The sequence below is a fragment of the Galleria mellonella genome, unplaced genomic scaffold, assembly GCF_026898425.1.
Source record: "Galleria mellonella isolate WM207_F2 unplaced genomic scaffold, CSIRO_AGI_GalMel_v1 utg266, whole genome shotgun sequence".
Lineage (NCBI taxonomy): Eukaryota > Metazoa > Arthropoda > Insecta > Lepidoptera > Pyralidae > Galleria > Galleria mellonella.
In genome coordinates, this window is record NW_026442061.1 from 3436981 (window position 1) to 3455763 (window position 18783).

Sequence of the window (18783 nt, forward strand, 5' to 3'; positions counted from 1 at the left end):
ATATATATATATAATTTTTGTAGCAATAGTATAATTATAGATAGATACTCTTCATTTATTTAAACTTTTAATGCTCAGTAAAATTCTATGTACATTTGGCGGATTTAACATCGGACGGTGTTTTCTACCAGTCAACGATTTGGGCAAACCGAGAAATACGTAGGCGGTGCGGTATTGAATAGAGGAAAAAATAAAGCAATACTTGATATATTCGTATAATATAAACATATAATTAGACTAATATAAACATACACCTATTATATTAAATAAATAAATGGTCGAAGTCGTAGAATACTGACGGATCTTTATATATAATCTTTGTCAGATCCGTCAGTATTCTACGACTATGACGATATATATATATATATATATATATATATATATATATATATATATATATATATATATATATATATATATATATACATATAAATACACAAAAAATATATAAAACGTTTAAATAAAGCAACTGTAATAGAAGAGCAAATAGCAATCTATGACTCAATCAGAGTAACCAGCAAGATTAAGTTAAAACGGAAAATGATTTTTCTAAGAAACAGGTGTGCCATTTGTGTTTAAAAGCTGGCTTGCTTAGGACAGATCTTATGTCAAACGGGAGTGTTCTCCTTATTGTTTCCTCCAAAAGATTACATTAGTAAATTTATTATAAATACAAACAATAAAAATGTTGTTATTACTAAAGGGTACGGGAATTGGAAACCCACCGACAGACAATGTAACTAAACGACATTTCCCAAAAAGTAGAGTCGACACTTTTATCAAAATTAAATTAATTATCTATTTAATAGTCTTTCCGAGGGCATTGTTGTTTAATATTATTAATTCTATTACTTTGTTTTAGAAATTGATTGGCAATCAGGTATACGGCTCACATCATGGATGCTTGCAATATCAAAGACATCACACGCGCATAACGTACCTATCTCCCCTGCAGTGTAATTGGAAATTATATAGATAGATAGATACTCTTTATTGTTTCCTCCATTGATACTGATACTGATTTATATACTGATGGTATAAATAAATATAAATTTAGGATTTCTGAACGATGATGGAATGAATGAGACAAATGACTGAATAACGAACGGTGGGGTGTTTTTTTTTTATTGAGTGATAATGAAATGGTAACCCCACCCGCGCTATCGGTATACACCGGCGGGGCACCAGTGAAGGATCATAGGTGAGGATGAAGCAGGTCAGTTAGCCCATCGTGACGAATTTAACAAGAGTTGTTCACGATTTTTTCCAGGGGGAACCACGTGGATGTCGACCTAACAGGGCATATTGCCAGCAATGGGGCTATCAAACTCCATTACTAACAATCCTTTTCCCCCCAACGGAGGGGTGTTAGGAAGGGAAGCATATAGCAAGCAATATACTCACTCGTGTAGTGTCAAAATTAAAAATAAAAGAATTTTGTTAAAATAAATTCTCATTCATATTGTGGACTGATCATTCCACATACATTTATATTTTTTTTAAAGCATTCCCTATAACGTGGATCATCAATCATTCTATCCTCTAGTTACGTTCCATTTCTCTCAAGAATATGAAGAGAAAAATAAAATTTATGAATATTCGGAATTCCCTGCTCCATATACAAATTTCCGCTTACGTTGAATTCATGCCTAAGTGCTCTATTTACGTACTCGACACGACATCTAGCGGGCGGCAATTTAGAAATTCACTGTATGGAGATGTTTTTAGAAATACAAACCACAAAGTAACACAATCTCGCTGTGGAACTGTCTACGTCTGATGCGGTCGTAAAGTGTCGAGAGCAGATCGAGTGTCGTAAAGAATTACCTGGCACAATACAGAAATAATTTATTATCCTGCCACCGTAGCACCCCGCGCTGGCTATTTTCTTTAAATAGAAGATTGTGCACGTCCTTCCCTCGACACTTTGCCCAGGAAGTCGTTATTTTGCGTTAATGCTTCTTTCCCAATTGCTAGAATTTGAACTTTATTTTATGCGCCTTAAAAGAGGCTTTTTTAATAGATGATAATGGAATGGCAACTCTGCGCGCTAACGGTATACACTGGCGGTGCACCAGTGAGGGATGACAGGTGAGAATGAAAAGACTGGTCAGTTTTTTTTTTGATGGGTGAAAATGTTATGGTAACCCCGCCTGCGCGTAACGGGATACGCTGGCGGAGCACCAGTGAAGGGTGATAGATGAGAATGAAAACAGGCCGGTTAGCCCATCATGATGAATTCATCAGGAATTAACTATGATAGTTTCCAGGGGGAACCGCGAGGAGGTCGACCTGGTTGAAAATATTGCTAGCAATAGGATTCTCAGTCTCCATTACTAACAATCCCTTCCCCCCAGACTGGTCAGTTAGCCCATAGTGATGAATACACCTGTGATTCAGCACCATGGTTTTCAGGGATGAGGAGGGGGGGGCACGTGGGGATCAACGTGACAGGGTATAACGCTAGCAATGTGACTGGTAGTCTGCATTACTAACAATCCCTCTGCATCTGCATTAATAACAATTGACGATACAATAATTTTTTGTAGGTTAAGCGATATTTTGAGTCTGTGCTAATTTTAATAATATGATAAATTTTTGCTATTTATAGGGATTTTTTTTTTTTACAACACAGGGGCCAAACGAGTATGCGGCTTACCTGATGGTAAGTGACTACCGCCGCCCATGGTCACCCACAACACCTACGGCATTGCAGGTGTGCTACCAGCCTTTTAAAAAGGAATATGCTCTTTTCTTGAAGGTTATGTTGTCGTATCGGTTCGGAAATACTGCTGCTGGAAGTTGATTCCAAAGAGTGGTTGTGCGTGGAAGAAAGTGCCTTGAAAAACGCACGGTGGAGGACCGCCACTCGTCCAGATGGTTGGGATGAAATTTTAGTTTATGGCGGGTTGTACGATGGTGAAAATCTGCAGCAGGGTTTTCGAATATGTTAGATTAATACTAATTTTGTTGCGATTGTCTATGTGTCAAGTAAAAGATTTACTCGTAGTGGGAATATCGTGTAAAATGAATATAATTTTTTTTTTAAAACAACTTAGTATGGCACACAAGCTGACGGCCCATCTGATGGAAAGTGGTAACCGTCACCTATAGACATGAGCAGTACCATGGACATAACAGAGTATACTGTTTCGCCCATGATACCCCATGCGTTGCCATTCCTGAGGACTCAGATGTTATTCCTCTGTTTGTTGAATTAAGAATGATTAGGTGTTAGGTTGAATGGAAGAAATCTCTTTTAGAGATAAGTTCGCATTTGCTAACATTGTTATTTACTTCTTGTTATTACTAGTGTTAGTACTTTGTTATTAGTGCAATCAAGAATATATATACATATATATATATATATATATATATATATATATATATATATATATATATATATATATATATATATATATATAAATAAAAAATAAAATAAAAATCTAGATTTTACCCAAGTGAATAAAAACATTCGTAGTGTATAAAAGAGAAGCCTACTTAACTTTTATGTTTGTGTAAGTACTTTAAACTAGGTGATTTATAAACACAATTTGATAACCCTTTTCAATGCGGCGAACAGCCACTTGACGGTTTAAAAGGTCAAATTTGTCACTTTCAGATTTTAGCACCGGCCATTTATATCCACCCTGTTTTTTATTGTTAGGTTCGTTCACAAAATAACATGCCGGTACGAAGTAACGATGGACAGATAATAGAAAATAAAAAAAAAACAGAAAAGAGCAAAAAAAAATATGGAGAATTCTGAGTTGGATTTGGATTATAATCAATTTTGTAACCAAAGGGAGACTTTGTACAAAAGTCGTTCGCTTGGGTACCTCTGTCTCATTCGTGTTTCAATCGTAAAGCAGTTGTGTTTGCATGGCTGTGTTTCGGTTTGAAGGGTGGGATATGGCGTGAATTTACTGGGTACAGAGGAATAACATCTGAGTCTTCAGGAATGGCAACGCATGGGTGGTATCATGGGTAAAACAGTATACTCTGTTATGTCCATGGTACTGCTCATGTCTATAGGCGACGGTTACCACTTTCCATCAAGTGGGCCGTCAGCTTGTTTGCCATTCTAAGTAATATAAAAAAAAGTTAACTTTAAGATCATTTCTATATTTATCAATGATTTTTTTGTTGCATATTACTGGTTATGTTTTTTTATGTCATCACCATCATCTTAGCCTTTAATTGTCCACTGCTGAACATAATCCATTCCCTTGGGTTTTGCCAATAGTTGCCACGCTTGGCAGGTGGATTAGCAACCGCAGTTAGGTTTTGGAGATGTTTTAAGAGGTACGCTGCTGGCCATCCCTCGCCTATTTAATTTCCTTAATCGCTTCTTACGACACCTATCGGAAAGGAAAGGGTGGCCTGTTCTATGCGGGGATCACACGGCGGTTTTTTTTTGTACCACCATTAATAAAAGTATTTTTGGAACGTATTTCTTAATTCAAATTGTTATTCTATTTTTAGACATACATTTAAATAGAGAATGACATTAGAACCGACCCAGTTGCTGGCAATGTTACTTGTTAGTTTTCCCTCGATCGATGTAGAATAAGGTATATATATACCTACACGAGTGCCAAGCCCTTAAATTTATAACTATACTAACTTCCATCTGTACGTACACTTCGTATTCTCGCTCAAATGAGAGGCTCAATTTTTTTTTTCACTTTTCAACTTTCTTTTCGAGTATCTTCAAAAAATAAGAAGTTATATAACTCCATCAGTTCTAATTAGATTTGGGAAATTATTTCTTTTTCTGAAAGGTATACTTACAGATTCATCATCATCATCATCATTTCAGCCATTACCCGTCCACTGCTGGACATAAGCCTCCCCCATAGACTGCCATAAAGAACGGCCCTGAGCCATCTGCATCCACTAACTCCCTGCAACGCATTTCAGGTCGTCACTTCATCTGGTGGAGGGTCGTCCTACACTGCGTTTACCCGTACGTGGTCGCCACTCAAGAACCTTTCTTCCCCATCGGTTGTCGGTTCTTCGAGCTATATGACCAGCCCGTTGCCACTTTAGCTTGCCTATCCTATTTACAATATTTTTTTTTATTAAAATTTATTTAGTAGTTTAGTTTTTAGATCAAAATAACAGATTTTGTTATAATTGTAAACGTTTTTTTTTGTGGGTCACAATTTTTTATTTAAAATGTTCAGTTCGGTAATGAATGAATTGATGAATGAAAACTATCTATCCTATTTAAGAGCTGCGCTCTTGTCGGTGGAGCTCTTGCCACTCACTACGATTTTCAGCGAGTCTCTTCACCTCTTGGTACGACACGACACCAACTCCTTCCTTGATCTGCCTGATGTAACTATTCCTCGGTCTCCCTCTTCCCCTTCTTCCTTCTATCTTACCTTCTATTATAATGTTCATAAGTTCGTCGTGTCGTATCAAGTGTCCCAACATTTTTCCCCTTCTGTCCTCAAAAGTTCTAATAATTTGTCTTTTTTCCTTAACCCTAAGCAGGACCTCCTCATTGCTAATTCGATCGAATGAAAACTATGCAATGAAAATTATGCAAAAATGAAATAATGATTACAAAGTTATATATTTTGATGAAACACCTTTTAGTTTAATATATAATTACAAAATGAAAGCAATATAAAGCAAAACAACATTGTTAAAATAGCCAATTTAGTACAGCAGGGCGAGACCCAAAGAATGATTTTTGCCACTTGCAACTTAATTGCTTGTGGTTTTGTGTGGAACAGATCTATAATGAATGATGGTAATGATGTATATCAAGATACGTGTGGAGATCAGTATAGATATAGTAGTTTTTACCCGCGTCTTGTTCCATATAACGGTTTTACGTATCGATTAATAGATACACCTATGTGCTTCTCCATCCCAGGTTTTTTTAATGGTTGAAGATGGAATGGTAACCCTGTCTGCGCTATCGGTATGCGCTGGCAGGGTACTATTGAAGGGTGATAGGTGAGGATGAAAGTAGGTCCGTTGGCCCATCGTGCCAAATTCGTTAATAATTAACCATGATGGCATCCAGGGGGAACCCTATGGAGGTTGACCTGTTAGGGTGTATTATTAGCATTGCCTTCCTAGGTATTAGGTGTATGTCAAATTTCGTTACAGTTGTATGAGGTGTTAAAACACCAACAGAAGACTTACAAAATTTTCCACTTACAGTATTAGTAAAGATTAGAGAGACTACATGGAAAGGATCCATAATTCACCAGAGGGAGACTTTGTTTAAAAGTCGTTTGGCTATCTCTGTCCCATTCGTGTTTCAACCGTGAAGCAGGTGTGTTTGCATGGCTGTGTTTCGGTTTGAAGGGTGGGATATGGCGTGAATTTACAGGCTACAGAGGAATAACACCTGAGTCCTCAGGAATGGCAACGCATGGGGGGTATCATGGGCGAAACAGTATACTCTGTTATGTCCATGGTACTGCTCATGTTTATAGGCGACGGTTACCACTTTCCATCAGGTGGGCCGTCAGCTTGTTTGCCATTCTAAGTTGTATAAAAAAAACAACAGTCCTCAGGAATGGCTTCTAATAAAATAATATCATATTCATGTCTATAGGCAGCTGATACTATTTTTCATTACAAGTGGGTAACAAGTTAGCCAGTCTATATATTACATAAAAACTATTTTTGTTTGAAATTGTAACACTTATTACATGTATTTTCTGTCGGAAGTCATTAAAATTCTAGTGAATACTTTTTCCAAAGTCTTCACTGCCACCTTTGAAGTGATTCAATTAGACCGACTAGACAGACTAACTTGGGAGCATGTGCCACCTCTGCCAACATAACAGAAAAGTTGTTCTCTCCAAGTTATTCTATAGCAGTTCTTAAGTTTTTATTTGCACTAAAAATAAATCTAGTAGCGGTATTTACAGATAAAACTTAACTTTATGGTCGTCAAAATAAGATACACTGTTGTTTAGCTAGAAATGTAGATGTAGGCAATCGACCCATTTCTGTAAACTTGAAATTTCTATAATCAGATACAAAAGTAAGATTTAGGTGCAATTTGTTTTGTGATTGTTTTGTATTTTTTTTTTTTTTTTTTGGAATAGCAACACTCATTTTTTTGGTGCAACTTTTATTCACCTGAAACATATCTACTTTAAAAATAGGCTAAATTAAGTCTTTATTTAATATGTGGATTCATTTTGTTTTATATTTCGATAAACTATTACCAGAGGGAGACTTTGTACAAAAGTCGATTGCTTGGGTACCTCTGTCCCATTCGTGTTTCAACCGCGAAGCAGTTGTGTTTGCATGGCTGTGTTTCGGTTTGAATGGTGGGATATGGCGTGAATTTACTGGGTACAGAGGAATAACACCTGAGTCCTCAGGAATGACAACGCATGGGGGGTATCATGGGCGAAATAATATACTCTGTTATGTCCATGGTACTGCTCATGTGTATAGGCGACGGTTACCACTTTCCATCAGGTGGGCCGTCAGCTTGTTTGCCATTATAAGTTATATATATATATATATATATATATATATATATATATATATAATAACTATTCAAAATTACTGTTCCACATTACGTTTAGAAAAAGTTAATAGGTCTTTTATGGGAATAGGCATTAAATAATATAATAAGATACCGAAGGATATTTTAGATCTGCCTTTTAATAAGTTTAAAACTGTTATTATGTTAAAAAACACTTATTGAACAAAGCCCATTACATTCAAAGCGATTACATGAATGACAAATGTGCATGTTGTTAATCGATCATGCAAAGGCTTTTAACAACCATGTAATTTTAGACATAGTACATTTAAATAAATACACATAATGTTAACAGTGATTTAAAAGAGTAACTGTTGAGTTTCTTGCGGGCTCTTCTCGACAGATGACAACTTTCCGAGCCCTGCATTCATAAAAAATGTCGATTTAAAATTGCTTGTAAACAAGTCTATTTGAATTTAAATATATTTTTTTCAAAGCAATAAAAAGCTACTCTTTCGATTTTGGAATTGTCATTTTGATATTTTTTTCTTTCAGTCTGAACTTTCTTAAGTTGTGAAGTATATACTTTACCTCGACCAAATAGGCGTCGTGCTGAAGAAGGGCCAAATTAAAAGTACCCGTAACCGGCGAGCGTGTATGAAAAGATTGGTGAATGTGGAAGAAGCGAAAGAGGTTTGTTTGAATCGAAGCATTTGGCGTTCCATTGTTACTGCCTACCCTAATGGGAGACAGGCGTGACAGATATGTGTGTATGTGTGTATATACTTTACAACTAATAAGAGGGATTCTGTTAAATTTTAGGCAAAAATAATGTTGATAAAGGTATATATTAAATCTTTAAAATAATCGGTGTAAACCCAACGTTACACGGGGGTGATCTATTATAGTCCACCCTTATGAATTATTGCTCGTGGCAGAATGGAGTGTCATTGGTAATATTAATTGAAAGTTGTAATTAAATATTGGGGTTTGGAACGACGGACTGTTAAATATAAGAGAGGTTTAATAGACTGGCTAGCAACTACATATATAATTTATATTTTCCTATTAATTAACTGGTACAGAATTCTATTATTAAATTCGCCTCTTGTACCGTATTTTCTTTTGGTTTAAAAAATTATTTAAATAAATAAATAAATATATATATATATATATATATATATATATATATATATATATATATATATATATATATATATATATATATTTAAATCTTATTGTGATAATTTGCTCATGATTTTTGAACTAATTGCCCATAAAGATTTTTTTTTACAACACGGGGCAAACGAGCATGCGGCTCACCTGATGGTACTATGGACTACCGCCGCCCATGATCACCCACAACACTAACGGCATTGCAGGTGTGCTGCCGGCCTTTTAAAAAGGAATATGCTCTTTTCTTGTAGGTTATGTTGTCGTATCGGTTCGGAAATACTGCTGCTGGAAGTTGATTCCAAAGAGTGGTTATGCGTGGAAGAAAGTGCCTTGAGTCGATACGGTACGATATGTTTTTTTTAAGTGTTTTTATTATTATACCAACCGTTAACTGTCCACTGCTGGACATTGCTGCATACACATAATATAGGCCTCCTCCATAAGGCGGATGTTGCTAATAGTTGTCACACTTGGCAGGCGGGTTGGCAACCGCAGTTAGGCTTTAGTGTAATTTTAAGAAGGACGCTGCTGCCCATCCCTCGACTATTAAATTGCGATCCACGGGATGTTATTAGTATATATTATTCTTTTAAAAAGACATTGAGGTCAATTCTGAGGCTCTGTTTGTCGAATCTTATCTCTAAAATTTTTTCGATATATCGAAACCATTATTCAAATGGCCAATATGAACTAAATTTCCAATAGATTGAAACCAAAATTATCATAAATTTAGTTTACGATGGCCCATTAAAAGGTAATTTCGCGAAATTATCAAATTGTCAGGTTAAGAGACAGGTTTAGAGTTTACACTAAAGGCGTCTCAGAATCTACCTCATTATCTGTAAATTTGTGAAGTTTAAAATGTAAATGTGTATTCTTTGAAATAAGTTATTAACTTTAGTTATTAACTTTGGTGTTAAGAACACAATCATTTTACGAGTTAAATCTTTTCTTAACTAATTAATGTTATTAGTTACTCGTTTCCAACATGTTTATTACCAGAAAGATAAACATACTTAATTGTACAGACATTTTCAACAAATATTAAAGAAGGGAATTCTATTTTAGGAATCCCTTTACGTTGAATGGTGTATACGACAGAAAGAATCCTAGGTACATGCCTTCGGCCGCGTGGAATGAGTTTTCTGCCTTTGGAAATGTTCTAGAACCTTTTCTTGGAAGGCCTAGCTGTCATCGTCATATTTTTTTAATGGATGATAATTTTATTTATTTATTCATTAAAAATATATGTAACATTATGACAGCAAAAGCCAAATGAATGTTATATAAACCTAGTGTGTTAACATACAAAATTATAATAAAAGTATTTAACCCGACTCCAGATATATCTGAGCCGCTTCTAATATCTTTGGCAAGCTACTACTAAAAATATCAAGGATGTTTATAATGGAATGATAAGTCCACCTGCGCCGTCGGTATACACTGACAGGGCACCAGTGAGGGATGATAGGTGAGGATGAAGCAAGTTAGTTCGCTCATAGTGACAAATTTAATAATAAATCAACCATGATGGTTTCCAGGGGTAACCTCGAGTAGATCGACCTGATAGGGTTTATTGCTAGCAATGAGGTTGCTAATCTCTATTACTAACAGTCCCTTCTCCCCCTCATCGGCATATTAGGAACATATGTGCCAAATTTTGAAGTGACTTTAAGATATTGGGAATTTCATGCTGATAGGCACTGATATAACACTTTCTTTTTATTTAAGAGTTTCCTCTTGTCGGTGCAACTAATTAATGCATCTTCTTCCAGCCAGTTCTATCCCAGGCCATATCCTTGACCTCCTTATACGACATGACACTTAGTGTTTCTTTTATTTGTCCCATGTAGTTATTCCTCGGTCTTCATCTTCCTCTTTTGCCCTCTGTTTTTCCTTGTACTATGCTCTTTAAAATCGTCATGTCGTATAAGATGGCCCAGCATTTTGCCTCTTCTATTCTCTATAACACTAATAGTATTTTATTTTACTTTATTTATTTTTTAGTACAAAATATGTGTACAAGGTGGACTTAAACTTATTTTTGCTAATTTTATGTATGTGAAAGAAGAGTTTATCCATTACAAACAAACAATTCGAGAAAGACTTTGTACAAAAGTCGTTTGCTTGGATACCTCTATTCCATTCGTGTTTCTACCGTGAAACAGTTGTGTTTGCATGGCTGTATTTCAGTTTGAAGCGTGGGATATGGCAGCGAATTTACAGGTTATTAAGGAATAACAACGCATGGGGGGTATCATGGGCGAAACATATATATACTCTGTTATGTCCATGGTACTGCTCATGTCTATAGGCGACGGTTACCACTTTCCATCAGTACCATAATTCCACATTGTAAGTTGCATAAAAAAATCCTATAATCAATTTATATCTACAAGTTTTTACTGTTAGAGATGTATTATACAGGGTGGCGACATGTTGTATTTAGAACATTAATAGAGGCAGTTACCTTTGTGCTTTTTATTAGACATTGCTGAACGAATAGGTAAAGGGTAAGTGCTTCCCAAGTTGTGCTAGGTTATTGCGCTGTTTGTCTCAGTGAAGCAACTTGTGTCGATACTAAGCCAGTCTTATGGTACACACTTAATGTGCATCAATATTTGATGATTTGTAACCGTGGCATGGCTGGCGCTTGGTTTGCGTTTGGACTCTATTTATTTATTTATTTATAAAAGATACATGAACAATATGTTCACAATAATTTAATAGACTTTGTACAATGTTATAAGTAAGTAAGTAATGGAAAAAAATTCTATTGTTATATTACAAAATTTACTACAAAAATGCTTAAATCTAAGTTTACTTTAACAAAAACATTTCTTTCTTTCTTTCTAAGCTTAAAGCTAGATTAATATATCAATTAGAGATGTATACAGCTCTTACAGATAAGTGTTAATTTATTCTAAGGTAACAATCATACAGTTAATGAAGACTTAAACATTTATCCATATTATTAATAAACTGCATTCTAATTTGCATTAAAAAAATAGCAATCTAAAGCAGTTTTAATAGTTGATTGAATAAATGTAATAAATACTAAATAAATTAGACGATCCACCAAACCTATTGAACGTTAGCAATTACATTAAAATATGACAGTAAAGTGATTTGCTTTCGATTGGCCTGTTATGTAGAGAGGAAAAGTTGTTTAGTCGAAATTTCAATAGACATAGTTGAATACAGGGATAAAGTAAAATGAAATCACAGAAGTATTTTTCTAGCAACATTACTGATATGTCAGTTTTTTTATTCTGCCACCCGCTGAGCAAGCAATCATTACGTTTCTATCATCGCCCTATTCAGAAAGATGTTTCCCTCGAGATGTTTAAGTAATCTCAACTGTTCTTTTTAACCGACTTCAAAAAGAAGGAGGTATTAATTCTGTCGTTTTTTTTTTAAGTTTGTTACCTTATGACTCAGTTATAAACTGATTTGGAAAATTCTTTTTTTATCTCGAAGGATATACTTACAGATTGGTCTATCAAAATTTTATCAAAATGGGCTAAAATAGTTTAATTTTTAAATAACTGGTTTTGTCATAATTAAAGTAGTTTTTTTCCTGGTATAAAATCTTAATTATTCAAACAGAAAGTAAATATTATGACTTTGTTATTGTACGTTAATAATGTAAAATTAAATAAATCAATTTAATATTTTTGAATGTGCGTTCTTGTATTGATTCATTAATAAAATGTAATACTATTTATCATAACAAACAATATACAAACATACACACACCCACAAGCATGCATACACGCACACACGCACACGCACACACGCACACACGCACACTTTTTTTTTTATACAACTTAGAATGGCAAACAAGTTGACGGCCCACCTGATGGAAAGTGGACCATGTACCATGGACATAACAGAGTATACTATTTCGCCCATGATACCCATCATGCGTTGCCATTCCTCAGGACTCAGGTGTTATTCCTCTGTACCCTGTAAATTCACGTACACGTACGTTCTCGCACACCATTGCCGTCTTTCGCAGTGGTGCCTTAAACATACGTACCATAGACAGGTCAACAGTATACGTCGACACGTGGTATTTATTGTGCGTTATGCAGTTTATCCCTCGTGCGGCCCATCGGGAACATTCTCCCGGGAAACGTGGGATTTATTGACGCTATAACCGTATACGTAGTACATTAGGTACTGGGTGTTTGAGTACAGAACGTCAATCGTCTCTGAATGAATTTCGTGAGCTTTTTTTATACAAATTAGAATGGCAAACAAGCTGATGGAAAGTAGTAACCGTCGCCTATAGACATTAGCAGTACCATAGATATAACAGAGTATATTGTTTCACCCATGATACCCTCTATGCTTTGCCATTCCTGAGTACTCAGGTGTTATTCCTCTGTACCCAGAATTCACGCTATATCTCACCCTTCAACTGAAACACAGCCATGCAAACACAACTGCTTCACGGTAGAAACACGAATGGGACAGAGATGCCCAAGCAAAAGATTTTTGTATAAAATCCCTCCCCTATGGTAAGTAAAGTAAATTGATCGATATTTCTATGGTTCTATGGACTCTCGATATAATAGACTCTCGATAGGATATATCGATAGTTCTATGGACTTAGGTACGCCCATGCATGATAAAGGAAGTTAGAGATCAAAAATTAATATAATAAAAACTATTTAATATAAAAACATATTTATGTTGTGTCCTGCATAAAGTACCTTTTATGTACTACAGAAATATGCACAGAGCTGTATTTACGTCTGAAGTTATTATATTACCGAGTAATAGAATTAAATTTTAGGTCTAAATATGTTATCACTGTAAACCTCGACTGTTTGCGACCACCCAAGCGCTGCAGACAGTGTCAATTGCTATTTGACCTTATGTTTACATACATGCATTGATTTGTTTATGCATTACAACAAGCTGACCTAATATTATGCGATTAGGGCGCAGGTCCATTATCTTGCTTTATAGGACCTTGTTTCTTTCAGCAGAGCTAAGTTTGATTAAGACATATGATAAATAATATGGACGGGACGGTACATATAGCATTATTATTTTGGGATTTAGTCCATTATATATATATATATATATATATATATATATATATATATATATATATATGTATATAGACAAGTGCATTATTATTATACAATAACATTATACATCTAGTTAATTTTAAACTTTCGCGTTGTTTACACATATTTTAAATACAGAATGGGGACTTAAAGCAGTAGGTATGTAGGTACTATTTCGCAGGTCGCGTACTGCGCGGTTTCAGAGATGTTTCCTTCCACGAACACTCAGGTTATGGAATAAGCTCCCTGCCGAGGTTTTCCCAAGAGACTACAGCATGGGGTTCTTCAAAAGGGGGATAAAGAAGTTTCTTCATTATCGGCAACGCACACGTAATACCTCTAGTATTGCAGGTGTTCATAGGCTACGGTAACCACTTACCATCAGGTGGGCCGTATGCTTGTTTGCCACCTCAGTGGTATAAAAAAAATTATCTGTAAACACTTTTACATCGTGTTAAATCCCAATTATGTATTTAAAATATTATACACCTGCCTGTATCTTATAATAAATTTACTATTGTAATCTTTTGGAGGAAACAATAAAGAGTATCTATTTATCTATCTAACATACTTAGGACATGGTAAAAAGGGAACATTAAAGATAACGGAATAATATGATTCACATCACTCATGTGGTCCAGTATCAACACAGTAACCCAATTGAGTCATCACGGAAACTCGAATAAGGATTGAAAGTCGCGTACGTTCACACTTCCGCAAATTAACGAAACATTTAAAAATACAGCTTGCCGAACAAACTTGGGCCGCGAATCACCTATCGTCCGCATAACGCGTCTGTATAACGATATTGTAAAAACCAAGCCTGAACTTGATATTCACAACGATAGTCGCTCTGTGTTCATGGCTAAATTAAAATGTTGATGTACCTCGCCATTTCATTATATTTATTTATAATTTATAATAATTTAAATACAATTTCCATTATTTATATTATATTGTTATTCATATTGTTAATATCTTTACTCATATAATGACATTTAATAATTTAATTATATTTTAATGTTTATCGAACACAAGGCATGCTGTGGTTGCCTATAAATGTAAGAAGAGTTAGATCTAATCTACCAGTGTATTTGTATTGAAATGTTTAGCTGTATCTTATGTTGGTAATCCTATAAATAAATAAACATAAATGAAGAAATATTGCCCGTATGCAAAAGTTTCAAAATATTCAAGTTATGGAAGATTAAGAGGGCTATGCTTGGAATTTCTTTGCATAATAAAGTCCAAATGGAGGATATCCGGAAACGAACCAAAGTGACTGACACAGACCGAAGGATAAGCAAGTTGAAATGACAATTGGCCGGTCATATAGCTCTAAAAATCGATAACCGATAGGAAAGAAAGATTCTTGAATTAGTGACGACTTCAAATCCAAAGATGGCTCAGGACCGTTCTTTATGGCGGTCTATGGGAGAGGCTTATGTCCAGCAGTGGACAGACAATGGCTGAAATGACGATGATAAAATGAATAAATGAGGAAAAAATTAATTAAAGTATAATATTATTCAATTAGGTTATGAACCAATCGATCTCAATCAATCAGTCGCGTATAAATCTGACTACTCTTATTTTAATGTCACTTGAAACGACAAATACTCGTCGTACAGTTTTTTTTTTAGAAATTTTCAAAAATAAATAAACTCAGTAACGGGGTAACTTACAAATTACAACGAAATCTCTCGAAGCCTTTACCTTTTATTGATTTTTATATTTTTATATCCGTCTGTAGGTGTCGTGTTCTTAGTTTCTGGCTTGCTATTTATAAATAAACTGACTTTGTAGGGTTTCACCAAGCTGGTTTGTCGTTGCCATAACTTCACTGCGTAGTATAGAGGTTATATTATTTTAATACTTGTTACGCGCGAATTTGATTTTGCTCATGTCATAAACTTTTGATTTCTCCATCAAATTTATTTTTATTTATTTATTTAAATAACTTTTTTTCATTTAAGAGTTTCCTCTTATCGGTGTAACTAATTCATGCATCTTCTTCCAGCCAGTTCTATCCCAGGCCATATCCTCCTATAGACCTCCGTATACGACATGACACCTAGTGTTTCTTTTATCTGTCCCATGCAGTTATTCCTCGATTTTCCCCTTCCTCTTTTGCCTATCTATTTTACCTTCTAATATATTCTTTATAAAATTGTCGTGTCGTATAAGATGGCCCAGCATTTTGCCTCTTCTAAATAGCATAAATTGGCTAAAATAAAATAAGGTGCAAAAGGTGGACTTAATGCTAGTAGCATTCTCTACTAATCAACCAACGCAGTACTTCATTATTGGGTTAGGTAAAGAAATTTAATCCCAGTTTAGTGGGTATATGTAACAAATTGCCGTGTGGTCCCCGCATAGAATGGACCATCCCTTCCTTTCCCGTGGGTGTCGTAAAAGGCGACTAAAAGAACTTAACGGTCGAGGGATAGGCAGCAGCGTCCTTCTTTAAACATCAAATCCTGAATAAGGTTGCCCACCCGCCTTCCAGGCGTGACAATTACTGGCATAACCTCCTTATGCGGGAGGCGTATGTCCAGCGCTGGACAGTTAATGGCTGATATATATATATATATAAAATATAACAATTATAACTCCCATTTTCCTAATCTTTATGTCTTTATGTTATATCCGCCATTTTAAATTCAAATTATTGTTCTAAATTCAAATTTATAAATGTCATGTTAATATTATTATAAAGTACTTTATTTTTACCTCTTTCCGTCCGGTGTAGGAGTAACTTATTTTGGTTACGGGCGTTCTATTGAATTGAATTTTAGCATAAATTCCTACTAGTAATTGCGGAAATGAGTTTGTGAGCTCTTGGTACCTTAAAATTGTAATCAATTCAAATTTAGTATATACATAATATTTGGATATTTCCTCATTTATATATATACTCACAGAAAAAAATCAGCAGCAGCCTAAAAATTGTTCGTTAATGTAGTTCAGTTATTGATGAATGCTCTTAGTAGTATTATACAAAAAAAAAAAAAGAAAAATTGGAAACGCGAACAAAAATTGGAGTGAAGGCATGAACGAAGATTGCTCGCCTAACTTCACCTTTTAGATTTTAGATTATATAGATAGAGTGTCCTCCATAAAAACGCTTCGAAAAAAGCGGGTCAAGTTTTTCGTACAATTTTGCGTGGTAAATAGATACGAGTTTTTATCAGCTAATTTGACAATTAACTGACAAAAGTTTGACCCGTTTTTGAGACCCGATGCTCTATCCATATAATTTAAGCTCCACCTTTACGTTAGACATGAAGATAAGGACGTAATTCATTTGTCTGGTAATGAGGGTCATACTACAATAATATGATTATTTTTTTTTTAATATTTGCTATGCTAATATAATTTGGCTGATTTCCTAGCATTTTCTAGTTGTGAAATAAAAAAAAAAGAGTTATTTATATATTATCTATTTGCCCATTTTTTTTATTGTGTTTTTTAGTGAAAATATTTGAACATTAAATTATTTATAACTCGCCGATGCCCGCGACTTTGTCCGCGTGGTATTTGTTATTCCTGTTTAGTATGTATCGATGTATGTACCTACCTATTTATTATGTCTGGGAATACTGGATCAAAATTAACAAATGACGTGTCGTTCTCACTCTTTGTTTTAAGTTAAAATGACTTTACTTAAGTAGGTTGTGTACTAAGCTATATAAGTTACTGTCGTTTTTTAACTATCTCACGGAAAGTTGTAATTTTCCGTAGTTCAAAGTATCTAAAATGTTGACCGGTATCGTAAGGTACCACCATGCAAAATTTCATTTAAATCGGTCCAACAGTTTTGGAGATTAGCCTGTACAAAGGATATGTTCTAATTCACTTCTAATATGCTCCTGATTCAGTTTTTAGCGTTTTTTTTTTCTATGTACACACATTCGACTACTACAGTTACATTATATTATATGTATAAATTAAATAGATAATTGATTTGTGAATTGTAAATTTTTGTAGATATATTATAAAAATATGAAAATCGTATTTTAACAAATTTTCACTAAATTTTATTACTAATTTAATAAAATATTGTTTTAAATAAAATATTAATATAAAAATTCGGAGGGGTTTAGATTTTAATAATTTATTAGTATATAATTACGTATTTAAAAAAAATAAATTTGAATAACACTAGAATATTCTCGACAGTTTCTACACACAAACACACACTCATACACACAAATAAAGTTTACCTAAAATGTTTGACGTACCGAATTGAAAGCGTACGAAATAATAGTTGGTGGTATTGTCGCGCAAACGTCAGTGCTGCCATTGACGTGCCATTTAATCACGATTTAACGCAATCAGTTGAGTACCTCGTGTCACGTCTGTGTGAGCTACTCTTTGTCTCGAAAACTTGGAATGGGGTTAGTTATGCGCGCAGGACAGGGCGCAGCGCCGCGCCGGCAGTCCGCCCGCGACGCCGGCCGCCCCCGAACGTCGCGTCGCACCATCGTTCGCCACACACTGTAATTATAGTGCCCACCACTCCACATGTACACTTGCGAGCAAACAAATGCCAAAGTGGTGCTGTGAAAAATCAAGTGTGCCGATTGACAGCTCTGTGTTTGAATTGATTTGTGATTGGTTTTTGCAATACAATTCTGCCGGTTAGCTGCGAACGCGGTGAGTTTGTGCCGGCTCTGTTACATTATTGTTGATAATCTCTAATTTTTCCAGCGGGTTATTTGTTTTCCGGTAGATGGCGTTGGCACTACGCGTCCGTATTGCAGTTGTAATGGTTTTGCATGTTATCCGCTTAAATACTGTTATTATGTAACTTATATGTATATAATTATAAACAGATGCAAATGTCATTTTTTATTGAACGTAGATTAATTGTCTGGAATATAGATAGATAGATACTCTTTATTGTTTCCTCCAAATTAATAAATAATGAAATACAATGCTGACTATGCAACTTTCTGTAGTAATGCCTGTGTAGGTTATTTTTTTTAATAATATAGCTACGCTCCCGGTTTTCCCCGGATAAGCAATCGGAAGTATTTCTCTGTT

The 18783-nt window shown here is 34.9% G+C and overlaps 1 protein-coding gene across 3 annotated transcripts in view; it reads left to right on the forward strand.

Moving 5' to 3' along the window:
* LOC113516252 (stress-activated protein kinase JNK) overlaps positions 1-18783 on the forward strand; it is a 169882-nt gene that overhangs the window by 18376 nt on the left and 132723 nt on the right. Inside the window, exon 1 of one of the 3 annotated variants that reach the window (XM_052895236.1) lies at positions 18172-18393. The exons of the other annotated variants lie outside the window; for them this stretch is intronic. The gene's annotated coding sequence lies outside the window, so the exon portion shown is untranslated. Of the gene's footprint in view, positions 1-18171; positions 18394-18783 lie in introns of those variants that run through there. 3 annotated transcript variants of the gene reach the window in all.